This window comes from Pteropus medius, unplaced genomic scaffold (assembly GCF_902729225.1).
Source record: "Pteropus medius unplaced genomic scaffold, Ma_sr-lr_union100, whole genome shotgun sequence".
In the NCBI taxonomy this organism is placed as follows: Eukaryota; Metazoa; Chordata; class Mammalia; order Chiroptera; family Pteropodidae; genus Pteropus; species Pteropus medius.
Genome location: NW_024348304.1, coordinates 8,961,273 through 8,977,483, shown reverse-complemented (window position 1 = coordinate 8,977,483; position 16,211 = coordinate 8,961,273). Strand labels below are relative to the sequence as shown.

Genomic DNA, 16,211 nt, shown 5'->3' with positions numbered 1-16,211 from the left:
CCTGACCTTTTCTTCCTGATGATCTGCTTGACAGACTTCTGACTTGCTTAGTCAGCCTCACAAATCCACACTTGCAAAGGCTGTTTCTTGTAATAAATCCACAGATAGGTAACTTTATATGTAAATACAAATGTTAATATTTATATAAATGTAATTTTACTGGCTCTGCCTTTCTGGTTGAACCCTGACTGATATAAACATGAAGATTTGATTAGCATAGGTGTGAACTTTCATCAAAAAATCTAGCAGAGTCCACAGCCATGCCACCTTGAACAAGGCGAATCCCGTCTGATCTCGGAAGCTAAGTAGGGTCGGGCCTGGTTAGTACTTGGATGAGAGACCACCTAGGAAGACCAGGTGCTATAGGCGTAAAAAATAAAAATAAAAAATAAAGGATTGTAAGCTGACGAGGTCCTTGCAATCTGTAGAGGTCAACCAAAGGTTGTCACCCAAAAAAAAAAAAAAAATCCAGCAGAAGATAGCACATATAAACTTTATTTTTATCTGGTTGAGGACAGAGAAGAATATTTCAAGGAATTTCAAAATCAGTGTACAGCATTCTCTCCTTATCCACAGGGGAAATATTTCAAGATCCCCAGTGGATGCCTGAAACTACATGAAGCCTATATATGCTTTTTTTTTTCCTATATATACATATCTAAGATAAAGTTTCATTTATAAATTAGGTACAGTAAGAGAATAATAACAATAAATATTAATAAAATAGAACAAGCAAGTTAAACGTTCACCAATGTGAAGCATTTTACGACTTCTCTTTGGCATATCTGAATTGCCAGCACCACTACTCTTATGCTTTCAGTAGTGAGGCCATTATTAAGTCAAATAAGGGTTACTTGAAAACCAACACTGCCATACCACGAAAGTCTATCTGATCACCAAGATGGTTACTAAGTGATAAACATAAGAGGAGCATAAACAGCATTGAGACACTGGAGAGAGGGAGAATTCACATCCCCACCAGGCGGAACAGGAATGTGTGAGATTTCATTATGCTACTCAGAACGGTGTGCAACTTAAAACTTATGAATTGTTTATTTCTGAAATTTTTTATTTAATATATTTGGACTATGGTTGACCACGAGTAACTGTGAATCTAATTAGGAATCTCAACAATGGTGGATGGATTATTCCTTGCTTTAAGATTCAGCTCCCTTCCCAAGGTAATTCTTGATCTTTTCCAAAATGAAAAACAAAATGATTAACATGTATTGTTCTGACCAATCCTTAGTTGGTATCAAGTTTTTTTCTTAGATGACTCAAAAAAATGGTATCTGAGGAATACAATATGATTCTTTAGATTGAATCAAACCTCTGAGATCCTCAGTGTATGCAAATTTCTATAATAGATACTATGAAGATATTAAAATATATTTGAAATGCAAGGTATATTATAAAGTGATTATTTTTTTCTGAAATTGATTTTCTATTTGAATATAGTTTTATTACTGAGGTATATGCATCAGTTATCCACTCATGAATGTCTACTCTCATGAATATGTTAACTACTGAAATCTCTATTACTTTCTATATCAAATATTGAATTATGGACTATACACAATAAATTTAATAAAGTCTCTACAGAACTTAAATCATCATCCACTAATTCATAAAAAATTATACATTGCATATAACCTTTCTAATCAGAAATATAATAAATTAAATCCAAGTCAAAATATTTGGCAAAGTCTACTTTATAAACTGAATGAAAAATGGCATTATCTATAGCATATTAATATGAACTTAAATCACACACTGAAAAATGTATAAACTTCTGAAATGAATCAAGTGATCACAATCGAAAGCTAGTCACTTTTGGAACTTTTAACAGAACTATTAAGATGGATAAGATATAATACAAAGCAAACTTTAAAAATAGGTTCACAATTACACATAATACAGCACCCAGGTAATTATGGAATGTCACCATGAATTTAAATGTTTAAATTTTCACACCACATTAGTAACTTACACGCACACAAAAAAACTAAAAGTAGGCTTGATAGAACTTATTTTATCAAAAAATAATAAGGAAATAACATGGAAAGCAGCAGAACTAAGAAGTATTTAAGCATCTGTCCTTATCACAGTTTACTTAATTTATTTTATAGAATGCTATGACCTGATAAAACCTATGTTGGAATTATGACAACAAGAGAGTAGGGGAAAGTTACCGGTGTGATGTGATTTGAAGAAGCCTAAATGGACGTACCAGATCTAAACATTACCATTATTGCCCCCTAGTTAAATTTTTGAGCATTTTTTTTAATTTCAAAATGGAAATGACAAAAAATACAGAAATCTAATTTCAAAAACATAAATTAATTAGGAAGAGTATAATGAACTAATCTTCCATTTAGAGGAGTACCTCACGTTACCTTATTAAGTTAGAAGATTACTGGTTTTGAAAGTTCAAAGAAGATGAACAAACAGAGTTAGATCAAGAGGCAGAGTAAGTTTCAAAATTTTGTACAACTTAAAGCGTACTGATGGGGAAATAAAATGGAAACAAACTGCATAAGAGAGAATATATTTCACATACTTCACCAGACTATTGACGGCATGTGTAAGTTGCCTAGTACGCTTAGACTTTCCTCTAACATATATCATTGAAGAGCAAATGCCAGGGGAAGGGCAAGAGTAAGTTTTGTATGCATAGATGAGACTCCAACTGCTGAATAGTTTCTCCAATATAATAGATAAATAATAAATGTTTCATTTTATGTATTACTTTTAAATTCTCATCTTTCTTTTTAAAGCAATATTAATTTAATTTATGAAAAAAATTTGAACTATCTACAACTTCTGGTAAAGGTTAAACAGCTTCTTGTCAAATAAAACATGCTATTTCTTAAATAAAAGGGCAGATTTGTTAATATAACCTGGATTTACTCTCACATGTGTCTTAAGTCTTATTGGATGACTGGATGAGATGACCTTTTCGTTCATCAAACCCTGAGATTTTATGATTTATGATTAAATAACTTTCATTTATTCTTAAGCAATTGGAAATGTGATATATCACCAACAATTCTAATTAGGTAGTTCTTTTCTAATCATAGAGATTTCTATGCCAAGGATACAATTGTAAATAAGAATAAACAAGTCTGAGAGACTTTATTTTGATCATTAATGAGTGGCATGGCTGAGACTTCAAGTACCAGGGTCAGAAGTTTGCAAACTAATTGGAAGAATAGGTGAAAGATTCAAAAAAGGCATGTTGATATGGACCAAGAATTCATCACTATTTACCATTTATTAGTTCTGTAATCTAGAGCAAGTCTTAACAGCAGAAGATTTTATGAATTTTTAGGATTAAAGAAAATATTCTATCTGTAACTACTCCCCCAATTATAAAGTTTTATACAAATTTAAATAGTTTTACTCTTAAATATTGTGATAATTTTGCATTTATATTAAAGTTCTTAGAATATGTATAGATAATTTTCTATATCAACTTCTGCACCTTTGTAGCTCTTGTCCTTTTTAATACTTCAGGAAAAAAATAGTCTTTTCTAGAAAAAGCTTTCTCGGGTTTCTAGGCTTCCAATATTCTTGACAATATTCAGGTATACAAAGTGATGCTTCATCTAGCTTTGTACTGGGTGCCTCGTTTAGTCAGCTCTAAGTTTGTGACTCAAATTAATCATAAACCTGTATAAATAAGTTCTAGTGAAAGAAATTCTGGAGAATGCAAATACATTCTCCAGAATTAGTTTATAGAAGTTAATGGAGAAAATGGAGTCAAGGATCCTTTGAATCACAGTGAAGTCTGTTTCTTTTAAGTAGTCTTCATTTATTTAGTTTTCCTTTTAGTTGCCTGTCCATCTCGGTTATCTTTTTCTCAGTGCACACTAATTAAAAATACAGGAATGTTTCTCATATAAAATAACTAATTGGCTAGAATCAAGTTTTACACTTAATATTTAGTAGCTTCCTTTTTGAACTCCGTTATTATTGTGCAGTTTGGTCCTTTTCAAATTATATTGTATTAATAGGATCTTCAAGATAACATAAAGCTAGAACTTAAGCAGAAAACTTTTTACAGTTGGTGCAAGAAATTATCAAATTAATATCATACAATATATGGCTATTTAATACAGTAAAAACTGAATAACAATAAAATAGCTACTTGGTAATCACCTCATGTAGCAAATTTTAAAAATGTATCTGAACACATGTATATGGATTTATTAAATATTTTCTAGCACATATATGTAAATTACAAAAGAAATATTAGTGATTGTATAGACTGGTTTAATCACAAAATCTCTATAGACTCATGAGATATTAGCCTTCTTACAATGTCTTTTGAGAACGCTATACTAGGTTGGAGAGGTAGTCATTTTTATGAAAGTCTCTTACATTCTAAATTCCTGATGTCAAATTATAATAGAAATACGGAAACCACAATTATGAATCTTTTATATAAGTTATTTTTCCTAACTGTATTGTCTTGCACTTAATAACATTGAAAACCAACTGTCATTTCTATCTATTCATTTGATGCGAGAGAGATTTGAGTTTATTATTAATGACTTAGAAGTTTCCGTTGCAACCTAGATCAACGTAATCCGAAAGTTCGATTATTTCATGTGTATGTCGTCTGCTGAATTATCTTAGTCACAATATCATCTCCCCAAGAAGTCACATCTTTTCCTTCCATTGTAATTTCTCGTCGTATTTATCACTCTCTAACACTACATATTTGTTTGATCTCCCCTCTAAATTATCAGCTCCATGAAAGATTTTTGTCTTTTTTCACTACTGTGTCTCAGGTCCTAGAAGAGTGCCATCTATCAATGGTGTCCAGTACACGTTTGTTGAATAAGATATCCAAGTGCGTAGATAACTTCTTATCCCTGATCTCACTCTTTTCACTACCACAGCCAATGCTTTGCATTGACATTTTTGGGTATATGTCTAATGTATGACTTTTAATTGTTTCTGGCTTTATATGAGTAAGCGTGTATATGTGTGTACACACACATACATACATGTATCATATAGATAAGTGCATGTGTGTGTATCATTTCATCGAAATGATTTCAAATGCTTAACAAAATAACGGGGCTTTGAACAGAATAGCACCACATCTCAGAATAAGAACGTTCTTCATCCCGCGTGCTACGTTAATGGCAACACTGGCCGTGGTTTTAGGTACTGTGTTGTCTGAGATTCTAAAGTGCTGAGTACCAATGGATTGTAAATGGCGATCCACACAAATCTGTCTATGTAAAACAGACACAGATTCAGAAGTAGATAGGAGTCATTTACAAACAGAGCTGAATTGATCACCTCTCACTAACCAACTCCACCCCCACCCCTCATCATTTTCTTGGAATCAGCTTTGAAATGAGGGAGAATACATGTGTCCTTCAGAGTTCATAATTTTACCTGGAGGGGGAAAAAAAGATTAATGACTTTTTTCTCAAATAGAAATATCTGAACATAAAAGTTTTCTGGAATATCCAGCACACATAGGCCAAATGGCAACCACAGACACTACAAGAAGCAGAAGCCCCTCCCATTTCCTGAGACTCCTTAAAGGACCTTCGCAGTCAACGATGGGCAGAAATGGCAGCAGTATATGCAACAGGGAGGGGTCAGTCGTGTGGTGGTATGCTACAGGTGAGAGACAAAGGGAGACACTTGGAGTCCTCAGCAACGAATAACCAGCTCTATGAGAATACTGCTGGTGAATACCAAGTGCGTCACACACATGCTGTGCACACACTGCAGTGCCAGGACCACCTGACTGGCCCTCAATCAGGCTGAAACCACCAGCCGGCACTGCCCTATTTGTCTTAATGAGCCCTAACTTACGTAATCTGACTCATCTTTTTGGTGCCTGCTCCCAGCAGTCACACCATTTGAAAAGAAGCGGGACAGGTGAAGGTTTGAGAGCGAGCAAAGCCTTGATATTGAAATAATTGGACAATTGAAACACTTGACAGCAACTGGAATTTTAATACCAGGTTAGGCTTTGTAGTCACTGGTCTGGACTGAGAAAACGTGTTTGATTTCCCCAGAAGCAGACTCCAAGACTAAAATTCAGTCTTGAGAGTGAGAAGAGAGGCACGGAGTAGTGAGAAAGGTACACTATTAAGCCAGCTGCCAGTGTGGACCGCTGGAATCCAGTCTCACTGGGGACACTCCTGGGAACAATGAGGAACAAACATGCCAGAACCAGCCCACCGGACAGGTGAGAGAGCTGAGATCTTTATATAACTCCCATTGGTTCTGTCCGCGTGTGTGTCAGGAGTGTTAATTCTACAGCAGGTGCAGCCTGCTGCACGGTGGTAGTCGGGTCTACGGGCCAGAGCGCCCAGGGGCCAGGTGATGCCACCGATGCCAGCATGCGGCATCAGAACCACATCTGAAATAACTGCATCAGGAAAATGCAGGCGGCTTCGCTACCAGGAAAGACATATGTAACTCAGAAAATAAAATAATTCCAAGTTTGCCCATGTTTGAATGGTAACTGCCTGGAGATATTTGTTGTGCATATTGTTGTGACTAATTTGATTCTAGTGGTAAGTGGGGAATATGGAAACTGATTTATTATGAACCAAATATGTGCCAGGTGTGCTACTGGACAAATTATTTATTTATTTTCTCTATAACCTTTAGGACTTTATTACACCTATTTAAAAGAAGAAAAATTAAGGCACAGAAAAGCCAACCTTCAATTTGTACATATTTAGTAAATGATAAAAGTGGAATTTGAGATGAGATTCCCCAGAGTGTGCATTGCTATACTTGGCACATAGTTAATGAATAAATGCACAACAAAATGATCAACATGAATGAGTGAGAAATGGAAAAAAAGACGTTTTTAAAATATGGACATTTTAATTAAAATACTTTCAATAAAGACATAATAATACAGAAATGTCCTCATTTATGTGTAATAACTTTAAATTTCTCCAAGCCATAGTAATTTGAGATGTTACATTTTAACCATATTTGTATCCAAATATCGTATTGGCTAGAACATCGTGTACTCAAGCAATTCTTGTTTGGGAGATTTTCTGTTTTAATATCTGTGTGCTATTCGGTAGGAGCATGTCTCTCTCCAATCCAAAACTTTGCTTCTCTGCCCATTAGGGAACATTAATTTCCAGCTCCACTGAGCAGCAAAACTCCATGTTCCAGGATCACTGTGTTATTCACCAAACATGGAAATAAGATAAAAGAAATGTGTTTGCCCGAATGTTAGGAAGAAATTTGCTATTTCCATCTTATGCTCCTCCTGGCTTGGCTGTCTCTTCTCTTTTTCCCATGCTTGTAATTTTTCCTTGGTTTTTTATAAGGAACAGCTGTACCTTGACTATTAACTGTGCCTCTTGTGTTGATTTTCTTCATAATTATTCCTTTATATATTTCCTACACTCTTCATGGTGTTAGAGCATGAAACTGCAAATATTCTCCTGTATCTTGGAATATGTACACTTCAGAAACCTGACCAAAGCATGTGCTAAGTCAAAATTTCAAATATTAAAATGATAATAATAAAAATAGTACTACACTTAATGTTTTTCAAGTATATACTGTGCCCTATGTGTTTATATATAAATTAGCTGGTATCATCTTAATAAAAACTTTATAATTTGATGTTATTATTATGAAATATCAATGGTATATCACAATCCTATTTCCTTTACGTGACCTGTATACGAGAGAGATACTGAAATGATTTGTTTTGAAAAGTATAGCTCCGCTTTAGCAGACAGATAATATACTCCTATGCTCTATGAAAAAAACAATGACACTCATAACTCTTTAATCATAGTATAGATGTATTGATTAAAAAAAAAGAAATGAGGATAGGAGAAATGGCATTTGCTAACCATCTGTCATGTTTCAGGTTATTAACATAGGCACAACTACCTGTTATCTCAATCGTTAAAACAATCCCATAATATAAGTATCATTATCCACCTATCACAGAGAAGAAGCTGCACACATGAAAGGTTTAAATTAAAGAAACAGGAGTTATGTGAGGTTTTCTTTGTAACACTAGAAATTAGAATAAAATTCATATATATATTCAAAGACCTTATTTAGTTTTCAATGATATTTATTAACAAGATGCCAATCTATTTTTTCAAAATATGAGTAATAAAAATTTGAGTATACTAATTGAAGATCACCAGTGAGAGTACCACTGAGTCAATAAGAGTGGAATCAAGAAAATGAGAAAACCCATTCTATCTTAAAAGAGAGTGAAAGAACAAATGGAAGAAGAAAGAAAAGAAGGAATGAACGGATGAAGAAATTGGGAAGAAATAAAACATTTTGGCAAATAGAAATTATACATTTTTTTAAAATGCCAACTCAAGAGTAATCAAAAAGTTAAGATTAAAACAAACCAAAAAAGTGTTACACGCCACAAAGCAAATATTAAAAAATGTTGCATTTAAGTATGTATAATGCCTTTCATGTAAACCTTGTCTACATGGACAGCTGTGTGTTTTTTTGGTTGTCTGTAATAAACTCACTGAAACAGGATTGGAAGAATGCACCGGTACCAGAGTTCACAGTAGTTATTTCTGGAGGAAAGATGGAACAGAGGCAGAGAAGTCGCTTAAAAGGGGACATTCGCTTCTATCTTAATATATTTCTACATTGTTTGAACCTCCTACAACAAAACCAATTTGTGTGTTATTCGGTTAGTAATTAAAAATGCAACACACACACACACACGCACACACAGACACACACCACTTGGATCTATAATTGCCAACTACTTTGTAGAGACTGTCAACACTGGTGTCACTAAATGATAAAGTATTTATCAACACTTATATTTGGATATCATATAATTTATAACAAAAACCTGAATCTTTCTTTGAAAAAGTATATTTACTTTTATACCTTTATCACTTTTACTGATTCTTCTTTTTCTATTTTTGTTTAACACTCAAAATCAAAGGAGATATACATGTATTGCTCATTATTGTGTGAAAACGATAGAAATCCAAAGCACTGTGAGAGCTAGGCAGGCTGTGGTTTGATCTTCTCAGAGGATTGGCAGAATCAGAACTGCATTCTGAAAGATTTGAGAGTGAAGTGTTGACTGGATAGTAAGCTAGACTGAGAAAAGATACATTCTTTAGTTCAGGGCAGTGGAGAGGAGAAACTTCCTGGGAGATTGAGTTGGTTCTCCAACAAGAACATTCCGGCCTTTGAAGGCTCAGGGATGGAGCAAGATTTGTGCGCCTGCATCACTAAGTGATTCCAGACAGTAGTTATCTTTTGAGTACTTTTGTGTTGGAGAATATTGTAAAAATTATTCATGGACCATGAGGCATAATGAGGTAAGAATGATGGCACTGGCTAGATGGATGGCCAGATGCCTAATCACCCAAGAATTACCTGCAGAGCAGTTCTTGGCCTAATCCTTGCTTTATGAATTATTTAATAGAAAACATCATTTTTACTGCTTCTAAATCCTCCACTAGGTGCCTTTGCAATATACAAAGACACCTGTATTAACTATGGCCTCGCAGAGAAAATGATTTTGTGCCCTTTAACTTACACTTGCTATCTAATGCCAGACCAGGAAGTTCTCTTTAAGAATAAAGTTTTTAAGAAATCACCTAAATCAATGGTTAGCATTGTGGGAAAATAATTTCACTTAACCATTTGTAAGAGTTTCACTGATAAAAACATCTTAGAATAAGTCTATTTGTCTATTTTTTTCAGTAAGTTACATATTAAAAGTGTCTTCTTAAAATTTAGTTCCATATTTTCCCTGATAGACATATACTTGTAAAAGATATGCAAATTACCTGCAGTATTTTAATGTATTGTAAAAGACATTATATATATTCCCTTTCCATCAAATATCCTTAGCCTAATTTCATGGCAAACATCTATCTAAAATAAAACATAGTAGATTATTAAATATAATTAAGATTTAGAATATGGCAATAAACATTGAATTTTTAAGCCTGAAGTGTTTTCTGCCCAATGGACTTCATTCTTATTGAGGACAGTCATAAATAACTTTAAAATACTCCAATGTGATAAGAAGAAGCTGTAGATTAGGTCATCGTGGAATTATTGTTCCCTTGCTTAATGATTGTAGAAAATTGCCTGGCAATGGAACAAAGAGAAAGAGGGCGGTGTGGTGAATGCTGGCTAATTAAACCAATAATTGCTTCTTGTTGTGTACCCAGATAATGTGCCCCTGATAATTTTAAATGAAGTCTTGAAGCAGTCTTCTTGAATGAAATGCTGTGCTGGTTAAAGCTCTCCTATATACAATTCTCCCTGTGCTTAAACAGTGGCCTACTTCTCAGAGTTCCTTGCATGGCTTGATTTAAAAAAAAAAAAAAAAATTGATGGCATCGAAGACTTCTTTTATTAGAACTGTTTATGACAATATCTTTGTATCGATGTTTTTATTTCTTATATTCATGTCATTAAATATGTATAAATTTAGGGATTAATTGCTCTAACAATAGAGATGTCACACTCATGTAATTTTCTGGGAAGAATTTTAAATATTAAAATATGTGGATCTTCGAAACCCCTTTGTATTAATTGCAACATATTTTATATACTCAAACTTATGTTATTAAAAATTAGCAGCAAGATATTAGGATTTTCCTTTTATAAGTATCTTTAACTTATTTATCCTGTGAGATCATTAATATTATTTTTTTTGGATTAATACTCTTTTGAACCTACATCATTTATCAATTCTAAACCAGAATAGCACATTAGTATCCTCAGGAAAATAAATTCAAATTTTTACAAATTTTTATTATTTAACATTTATATTTTTATGATAGTTTCTAGTAACCTTATTTATTTATCTACATTGATTTCTCACAATAACCAAATTTTTCCCATTTATAACACTAACAGTAATACCACATTACTTTTTTTTTATTTTTAATATAGGAGCAAGAAAAGGAATGGCAGTGACTTTTGTGATTTATTGGATAAATTGCAGTACTCAGCTATTACAGATTTCACAATGGATTGTAAACCTGTATTGTTATCTGCATGGTTAACTCTCATGACTTTGATAACTTAATAGTTCATTTTCATTTAAAATTATCAGGAGCACATTATCTGGTACACAGCTATAAAATATAGGTTTTGGCATTTGTACTCATCAAGGTTTAGTCATTTTTCACCTTTTATAAAGATAATTCTTACACAAGGTAAAGTGAGATGTTTTAAACATGCAATTATTTGCATAAGTTATTCCTTTAATTAAATATTTTACTAAAATTAACTACTTCAGAATATATCACATATTTGTATAATAAACATATTTAAATGCCGTATGTGCCCCAGCACCAATAAATGCTCATGCAGTGGAACACTCTAATTGTAAGTATTTCTAAACTGTTTTTTTCCTCTAAATAAACAATTCTGAAAATCCACATATATTTAGTGATTATCTGCAAACAAATTATATACTTTTTCAACCAACTGAGAAACTTTTCTGAAAAAGCATGTAGAAGACAGGGTTTGTATTGTCTTTGATTAGCATATGCCTGACTTAGTTTCTTGAATATAAATGCTTGCTAAATGGTTTGCAGTCACATTGTTTAAGTTGATTTGTAAGTTTATATCATCCCATGGTTTATTAAGCTATCTGTAGACGATACCCAAATAGGGAATTTTTAAAGGGAAAAGAAACTGTGAACTATAATAATTTATATATTAAATCTAAGTGCTTTAGCCTTTATCAGTTGTAAATATTTGAAAATATGATGTTAAGTAGAACAAAATTAATTTTGGGAGAGTAAGGGATACTAGATATTTCCAATATCCTTGGTGTCCAAATAGAATCACAAAGTATCCCTGTCTCATTCCGACGGTTTATCTTTTATCCTGGTATTGCCATTATCTTTTCATACACACAGTCAGGCATCTCCTGAGTTCATTCTATAAATACCATGATGCTTTTAACACAGAGAGCAATCTCCCCCATCACAATAACTTGGCCTGTAACACAATACCATACCCCACTGGTCCACTCTGCCCCAATGCTGAGATAGCCAAATAAACTCAGTTTATTTCCATCCACCAGTTGTTTGATAAGCTTTTGAATTAATGGGAACAGCCATTATAAGGCAAAATATATGCCACACTTATTAGAGAAAAAAATACACACACACACAGACATTTGTAGAAATCACTTACACATAAAGCCTTCATAACTATTTTTTTATATTTGTGTGTCTTTACATTTTCTTACCAGATTAATATAAAAAGAGCTTATAATACTGAGTAGATGATAGAAATCTAAAACATTTTCATACATTAAGCTATTTATCCTTATTCTCAAGTATACATTGCATAAAAGCTTTGGAGTTTGTTTTTTATTTCATTACAAACTCTGTTTATGACAAAGTTTTTATCATTATGCCACAATTATGTTTACATGAGACAAATAATTTTAAGCATGTTTTTGGAAACATCCTGTCAATATTTATTTTTAAAAAAAGGCAAACATTTTATAAATTAGGGTGAGTGCTTCCTGATGAGCAAATAAATTTTCTATAAGCTTATTCATTCCTTAAGAATCTTAAGATATTACTAGAAAATAATTTAATATCATTCTAGCTTAATTCTTATATTTTAGAGAGGAGTAAGATTATAACTTTGTAAAGTTATTTATTTAACTATGATATGGACAAGTCCTTAATTTTCCTGGCTTAATTACATAATGTGTCATGATTTTATATTCCTCCAAAGATATGCAAATTTTCCCATTTTATAACATTTCACTGGTCTAATCTGACTACATGTTACATCTAGATTCTATACATTCAGCACAGACTGAAGACACAAGGTTAGAATAACCCATTTTCCTAGCAGAGTCTATAATTCGGTCATAAAAAAGTAAGCCTTGCACAGTGAATACCCCCAGAGGAAATTCCTGAAACCATTTTTAAAAGAGTAATTATCCTAAAAATTCATGCAAAGTATGTTAACAATAGGTTATCATGAAAATTTTCAAATTTTTAAAATGTGCAATGCATTGCAATCTTTGAAACTGACATATACGTAAGTTATGAGATAGAATTTCAGAAAGAAATACACTCAGTACGCTTGAGTTTGCAGAAATTCATATAATGAAAGACAATTTGGCCATTAAGAGCTTACTTCTATTTGTTCTCTGTCTTTATAAAAATCTCTGATATAAAACCATCTGTTTAAAACTTGTAAAAATAGTCTGCTAATGCATGTAATTCTAAGCGTCATAAATTACTTGAATACTGAGAGTTTAAAGTGTTGTGCTGATATAGATGATTTGTGATGATGAATGAACATACAGGAAGACAAAGCATGCCTGTTGTCAGTGAATAATTGTATATCATTAGTGTTTTATACACAAATCATCCTACCCTCTCATTTCAATTCTAATTTATACAATAATCATTTTAGCTTATATTGGAATGTTTAAGACTACCAACCCACAATAGTATTGCTCATTTACAACAAAAGACTCAATATAATAAAATATTAAGTTAATGTCAGGAGACATACAAAGAACACTATACCTGAAAAAATAAATTTTACCTAACACATTTTTAGGTTAAATATTTTTTTCACAACAATATAACACATAGTAGATTACTAGTATAATAACAAATGACTCAAGGATCATAGCTCCTTTTTAAAAAAGGAAATTTGCATAAGTTATTCCTTTAATTAAATATTTTAATTATATTTAAAATATAATTTTAAATATAATTAAAAATTATATTTTTTAATTATAAAAATTAAATTTTTGGGGCACATATGGCATTTAAAAAAGGAAATTTAAAAAAGGAAAATTTCAATATATGTAAGAAGTAGGAAAAGTTTGAAATATAATGTAAAAGTCAAAGTGCTTAGCAAAATTCTGTTAAAGTTAGAAGTGAATATGTATTTAATAACTTACGTGTGTAGATGTCAGATAATTGACTGGCTTAACCCTAAAACAAAATAAAAACATGGACATTAGTAATTAGGGTTCTGAGAAGAAGCTCAAATACCAGTCATAAACTCTTACGGTAGAAACTGATCCTTATTACTTTGGAGGAAAAGCACCATATCCTGGGTCATATATTGTCATCCTTTACTGAAAGGCCAAATAGCCTAGTGGTGTCTTACATGGGTACCGGGTTGAATCCTAGCTCTTCTGACTTTTTGTTGTGCGTTCTTGACTAATCACCCAGTCTTTCTATTCTTTGTATAGTAAATGGAGATTCAATGTTTTCACCCTCATAGAGCTATTTGATTAATTAAATGAGTTAATATAAAAATTATTATTAAGCTTACTGCTAGCTTGTGACCAAATATATAAAAATATTTATTTTTCTAGTGACATAACATTAAAGTCTCTCCTCTTGGATTTTCATGAGCCCTATTCCCACCACCCCAGCATTATGGCATACATTCTTTACATACTGGGAAGTTGTATGTATTTGTAAATCTTTCAAACAGGATAAAGCCCAAAACTGGACTTTAACTTAGTTTGGGGCACAAGTCTCTTGAAAGTCACATTTAGACATAAATTGCAATGGTGGGTGGGGTTGGGGAGGGCATGTAGTTTTTAGCTTTTCAGCCTGCGTAGTCAGAAAGGCATTCTTCAAGGAGGCTGAGGTGAACGTAAGTGAGCTATAATACAGGATCCACTGAAAAAAATATTTATCTAAACGTATTTGGATTTTGATGTTTGATCTTGTTAGTCTTATTTACATTTTAATTTTATCTTACTCAAATATTAATACTTAATATCTAATGATTAGTACAGTTTAAGTTATTCTTTGTTTTCAATATCATTAAGCAGAGGGCAGTAAGGTTGCGCTCCCTGAGCTTAAATTTTTAAAAACTTTTATAAATATATTGCTATTCTAGTGTTGAAAATACGATTAACTGTATAAATGAACTTGACATGACTGACTCCCTCACACAGAATACTGTAAAACAGGTAGTATAAATTTTCTGTGAAGGCAACTCACATGAGAGATACTGTTCTATAAGTCTATATGAAAGTCTCAGAACTTTTTATGTTCCTGAAATTATATTTGAGCCAAAATTAAGGGAAAAAAAAATGACCAATAGAATTTGATCTCAATCTGAAGATTTTGAAAATATTTCCATAAAAATATTTCTTAAACAAAGGCAACTTGTAATTCTCTATTTTTCCTTCATTTTCCTCATTCTTCCTTTAGCATTAGTCATAAGACCCATCAATTATATCTCCTAAATATTTTCCCTATTTTCTCTGTACCAACGCTAACATCATAGTTCATGCTAACATCATCTTCAAACATGTAGGAGAGTGCTGAGACAAGACAAGATATTCATATTTCTCCTTCTATTCCAGATTTTTTAAATCTACAACCACATGTAAATAAAATATATATCTATAAATCAACTTATCCCCCGCCCCCCAAAAACACACAAAAAAAACCAAACCTTCTATTCTTCCTCTTTAAATCTTCTCTACTCAAGTTTCCTATCTCGATTAAGTGTCAACTCCATCTTTTCCATTCCTAAGGCTGAAATCTTTGAAAGTCTCATTGATTAAACATTTCTTGTCAAACCCACATCCAATATAACAGCAAACTTTTTAAAGCTCTGTCTTTAAAACATATCTAGAATTCAAATATAGCAACTTTGTCACCTAGCTCTAAGCTCCCTTTCTCTCCCATCTGGATGAATGCATATGTTCCTTACTCAGGTCTTTGCTTCTCGATTTTCTATTTTCAAAACAGCCAACAAGAATAATCTTTTAAAAAGAAAATAAATGTCAAAGTCATGCTGCAACTCTTTCTAAATCCCCGCAACAAGCCTATTTTTTTTTAAATGATAAAAGCCCAAATCTACTCACTCTAACCAGAGTGACATCTCCTCTTTTCACAGACAAGTCAAGAAGTTGCCACCAATTAAAGTCTCATCCTATGTTCCAGCTTTTCAATTCTGCCTAGAAATATTTTCTCACAGGTACCACATGACTAACTCTTTTATCTCCTTCAGGTCTTTACTCAAATATCAAATTCTCACTAGACTAGGTCCTAAGACTCTATCTGTAGTACCATGACCTGACTGACCATTACTAACTAATTCTACCTACTGTATGTGGAGGTTCCCATTGGTTCTCTCACTTGTTTCTAGACAATTTTACTGCAGTTTCTTTTATTTTTGTCTACATTAACTTATGTTTC

General features: G+C 32.5%; 1 pseudogene; it reads left to right on the top strand.

Annotated features, from left to right (window-relative positions):
• The first annotated feature begins 250 nt into the window (after positions 1 to 250).
• On the top strand, positions 251 to 369 carry LOC120616280 (uncharacterized; annotated as a pseudogene).
• Positions 370 to 16,211: the final 15,842 nt, after the last annotated feature.